Source organism: Ceratotherium simum, chromosome 35 (genome assembly GCF_057802395.1).
Source record: "Ceratotherium simum simum isolate JZ-2026a chromosome 35, ASM5780239v1, whole genome shotgun sequence".
Lineage (NCBI taxonomy): Eukaryota > Metazoa > Chordata > Mammalia > Perissodactyla > Rhinocerotidae > Ceratotherium > Ceratotherium simum.
This window is the reverse complement of record NC_141934.1, coordinates 22,046,750-22,052,252: the sequence shown is the minus strand read 5'-3', so window position 1 is coordinate 22,052,252 and position 5,503 is coordinate 22,046,750.

The following is a 5,503-nucleotide window of genomic DNA, read 5'->3' as shown; positions in this document are numbered from 1 at the left end:
GTTCAGCTGAGTCTTGTGGTTCCTTCTCCTGTGCGCTCCATGGAGACCTCAAGGAGGCCAGGGTGGGCTGGAGTCAGCTCTGAGGTCTAGGGGAAGGTGAGCAGGACTAGGCTTTCTCTGTGCTTTCTAGAACCCTAGCAGATCCAGCGTGAGCGCCGTCTAAGAGAATACCAGACATTCAGAGTATGTATAGTTTTCTCTTATATTGGAGTTTGAGGAAACTTACAGCTTGCTGCAGCCCTGGTGATGATTTGGGTTGGGGTTAGGGGCTGCCTCTGACTGAATAGAGAAAAGCAGATTGCTCAAAAGCCTGAATCCTGAAAGTAGTTGAACCTTAGCAGAATTATCCATTATCCCTCAGCGCCTCACAGTTCGCACAGGACCATCTGGCATCTTAGATCATTTGGAGCTCATTTGTTTTTTTCCCAGTAGCCTAGTGGGGGTGGGAAAGGTGGGAAGAATTGCCCCATCTCATAGGTGGAAAGGAATGACTTGCATAAGGTTATGCAGCTAATTCATGGCAGAGCCAGGACTCAAATCGGGGTCTGAATTATGCTAGAGAAAGAAGCTGGACCAGAAGAAGACTATAAACTGTAGGGTTACACAATTTATTGTATGTCAGTTAAACCTCAATAAAAATCACCAGCAGTCATTTAACTCACAAAGACCTTCATGTCTCAGGTGAAAAAGAAGCCAGAAGGACAGAGACTTGCACTGCTTCGGGCATCATTCAGATCTCCCTGGGACTTGAAGGAGGTGGGGGAAGGATCCTCTCCCAGCTAGGGCAGAGAATAGTCACGTTGCCCACAACTTTCATTTCTGTGGGGTGGAGATAGACCTGATAGAAAATACAACTTTTTTCCCCTCCCTTTGGTTGGATTAGACATTGAGTAAAATAGCAGTGGGCTTTTTTTTTTTTTACTTTTTTTTTTAGTAACATATAGTTTCTAAATGTTTTATAATGGATATACTTTTTGAAATATTTTTTTAAATGTATGCAACTAAAAGGTACAGCTAAAAGACTTAAGAAATAATTCCTTGTCCTCTTTTCTTCTCCCAAAATTATCTCCCAAAAGCTGACTGCTTTGTTTTTTAAGCTGTTTCTTGAATTCACTGCCATATTTCCAAATCGTGGCATTTGACAGAATTGCTGTTTTTAATTTGCTTCAGCATTCTATCCATAATTTTTTTCCTGAACTATTTGAGAGGGAGTTGCAGACATGGTGTCCCTTAACCCCAGGTGCTTCAGCATGTATTTCCTAAGAACAAGGACATTCTTTTATTTATTTATTTATTTTTTGTGAGGAAGATCAGCCCTGAGCTAACATCCATGCCACTCCTCCTCTTTTTGCTGAGGAAGACTGGCTCTGAGGTAACAGCTATTGCCAATCCTCCTCCTTTTTTTCCCTTTTTCTCCCCAAAGCCCCAGTAGATAGTTGTATGTCATAGTTGCACATCCTTCTAGTTGCTGTAGGTGGGACGCCGCCTCAGCATGGCCGGACAAGCGGTGCATGGACAAGCGGTGCATTGGTGTGCGCCAGGGATCTGAACCTGGGCCGCCAGTAGTGGAGCGTGCACACTTACATGGGGCCGGCCCCAGGAGACTCTTTTAATTTAACCACAGTACAATAATCAGGAAATTAACATCGATACAATACTATTATCTGATTTACAAACCTTATTCAAATTTTCCCAGTACCAAATTTGTTCCAATAATGACCTTATAGTAAAAAAACATTTTTCACTGGTCCAAGATTATGTGTTGCATTTAGTTATTATGTCTCTTTAGCCTTGTTTAATCTGGGACAATTCCTCACATTTCTTCGTTTTCAGTGACCTTACACTTGTCAGGAGTATATGCCAGTTATCTTGTAGAATGTTCCTTAATTTGGGTTTGTTTGATGTTTTCTTCCAATTAGATTCGGGCTATGCGGTGTTGGTAGGAATACTGGAAAGGATGTTGTCTCCTTCTCAGGGCATCATCTGATGCATGGCCACATGGTGTCCGTTTGTCCCATTGTTGGTAATAACTTTGATCACTTGGTTAAGACAGTCTGCCACGTTTTGCCACTGTAAAGTTACTATTTTTCCCTTTTTAATTAGTATTTTGTGGGGAGATATTTTGAGACTATAAATATCCTGTTCCTCATCAAACCTTCACTGACTACTCTTAGCGTCCGTGATGATTCTTGCCTGAATTATTACAAGTCAAATGGTGATTTTCTAACTCCATCATTCCCTCTACATTTTAGTTGGCATTCTACGTTAAGGAAGAGCTATTCTTTCTCCCCCGTTTATTCATGTATATCAAAATGGATTCTTATTCAATTTTTTATAATCCATCTCTGTCATTTATTTCGATGCTCAAATATGCAGGCAGACACCGCCTAACGACGTTTTGGTCAATGGCCAACCGCATATATGACAGAGGTCCCATAAGATTAGTGCCATATAGTCTATGTGTAAGTAGGCTAACCATCTAGGTTTGTGTAAGTGCACTCTGTGATGTTCACATGATGATGAAATCGCCTGACGACGCATTTCTCAGAACACATCCCTGTTATGTGGCATAACATGCCTGTATTTATTTTGATGGCCAGATTTGGCTAATTGGTTCCTGTGTCTTTTTAGCATGCCCAGCTATTCCTTGAGCACATCCTTACTTTCTGGCATGAGATATTCCAGGTTCATTTTGTATTTTTCCTGCCTCAGCCCTAGAGTTGGTCATTTTGCCCAGAAATCCTGGATCCTTTTGGGGAGAACAGTATTTAGAAACCAAGATCTGGGCGCTTGGTGTGTACCTTGTTACTCTGGAGGGGCAGGGGACTATTGCTTGTAGGGCCTCTCAGTAGAGCTAGGAAATATGTTATATATGTGTGTATATACGTATTATGTATGTGTGTTATATACATACATATTTTTATATCTGTATATACCACCAGGAGTTCATACCAATACATCCAATTTCAGTCCACCACCACAGGGTTTTTTCTGTCCTTTGCCTTCAACAATGAGAAATCTGGCTCCCATTATTCTCAATATATTTACTCTTTTGCTTAATCCTAAAATACAGAGAAAGTAGTTTCAAAATTGGTAAACCTTACTGCTGCAGAGAAAGTAATCTCATTTAACTAAGGAGTTAAATATTTGTTTACAGCTTTTTGACTTTATTATGAGGGTACGTAGTCAAAATAACATGTTAGTTTTCTTCCTTCAATGTGACTAGGTTACTCATTTGAAATACATTTATGTTAACTTGTTTTTGTTTATATTCCATCTTAGGGTCTTCTTTTCCACCTAGACTTGTTGATTGTATTTTACAGTATACAGAATATTAATACGGTTCCAAGTTAAAATTACAAAAAGTATACTCAGAAGTGTCATTAGCCCTGATACCTTCCATCCCCACTCAACATCTCCATCTTTTTTACCTTGTTTCTATCCACTGTCTGTGGACAACCAGTCTCCTCAGTTTGTTTTATTTTTATTGTTTTTTTCTTTTTCCAAAACATTCCTGTTTCTTTTTGCCAAAATAACCAAATACATGTGTATTTTTAAATTTCCTCTTCTTATACCAGAAGTAGCCTACTATAAATACTCTTGAACTTTGCTTTTCTCACTTAATAGTATATTTTCAAAATCACTGAGTTGTATATATGTGAATTATACCTCAATTACAAATCACTGCATTGTGTGGATGTACTACGGTTTATTCACCTGCTCTTATGTATGTTGTTTCCAATATCTTATGAATGAAAATCATGTTGCAGTGGAGAAATCTGTGTTTCCTTATTTGTGGTAAGCAGAATTCTAAGTTGGTCCCGAGGATTCCTGCCTCCTGGTGTACATGCTCTATATAATTCATTCCCCTTGAGTGTGGACAGGACTATGAATATAATGGATTTCACTCTCATTATTAGGTTAAGTTATATGACAAAGCTGAAGGGATTTTTGCAGGTGTAAGTAAAGTCTAAGTCAATCGGGTGAGTTAGTAACATGGGAGATTATCCTGAGTGGGCCTTACCTAATCAGATGAGCCCTTAAAAGGGACTGGGAGAAATAGACCAATTCCTTGAAAACCACAAACTACCAAATCTCATCCATGAATAAATATGATACCCTTTATCAGTTTTAACAGCTATAGTGCTATTCAGGTTATCTATTTCGTCTTGAGTGAGCTTTGGTGGTTTGTGTCTTTCAAGCAGTTTGTCCATTTCAATAAGTTTTTTTTTAATTTATTGGCATAAAGGTGTTCATGATATTCCCTTATTATTTTTATTTTATTTATTTTATTTTTTTTTTTATTTTTTTTTTAAAGATTTTATTTATTTTATTTTTTCCCCCCAAAGCCCCAGCAGATAGTTGTATGTCATAGCTGCACATCCTTCTAGTTGCGGCATGTGGGACTCGGCCTCAGGATGGACGGAGAAGTGGCGCCTCGATGCGCACCCGGGATCCGAACCCGGGCCGCCAGCATTGCAACGCGCGCACTTAACCACCAAGCCACAGGGCCGGCCCCATCCCTTATTATTTTTAAAATATCTGTAAAATCTGTAGTGATGCCAGCTCTCTCATTTCTGATGTTGATAATTTGTGTCTGTTCTCTTTTCCTTATCTGTTTGGCTAGACCAGGATCCCTAAACTTTTTCTTTATTAAAGGCCAAATACAGTAAAATATTTAAGGCTTTGCAGGCCATACGGTCTCTATTGCAGCTAATCAACAATGCTGTTATAGAGTGAACACAGCCATGGACAACACACAAATGAATGGATGAGACTTCCAATAAAACTTTATTTACAGGGGCTGGCCCCATGGCATAGTGGTTAAGTGCATGCGCTCCGCTGCTGGCAGCCTGGGTTCGGATCCCCGGCATGCACTGAGGCACCGCTTGTCAGGCCATGCTGTGGCAGCATCCCATATAAAGTAGAGGAAGATGGGCATGAGTGTTAGCTCAGGGCCAGTCTTCCTCAGCAAAAAGAAGAGGATTGGCATGGATGTTAGCTCAGGGCTGATCTTCCTCACAAAAAAACAAAAAAAAAAACCTCAAAAAACCCCACTTTATTTACAAAAACAGGCAGCTGGATTATGAGCCATAGCCTGGCAACCCCTACGTTAGAGATTTATCAATTTTATTGATCTTAAAACAATCAATTTTGGGGGCCAGCCCTGTGGCGTAGTGGTTAAGTGTGTGCACTCTGCTGCTGGCGGCCCGGGTTTGGATCCCAGGCACGCACTGAGGCACCGTTTCTCAGGCCATGCTGTGGTGGCATCCCATATAAAGTGGAGGAAGATGGGCACAGATGTTAGCCCAGGGCCAGTCTTCCTTAGCAAAAAGAGGAGGATTGGCATGGATGTTAGCTCAGGGCCTATTTTCTTCTCACACACACACACACACAAAATCAATTTTGGGGGACAACCCGGTAGCACAGCAGTTAAGTTTGTGCATTCCACTTCAGCAGCCCGGGGTTCACCGGATCGGATCCTGGGCGTGGAACTACTCAG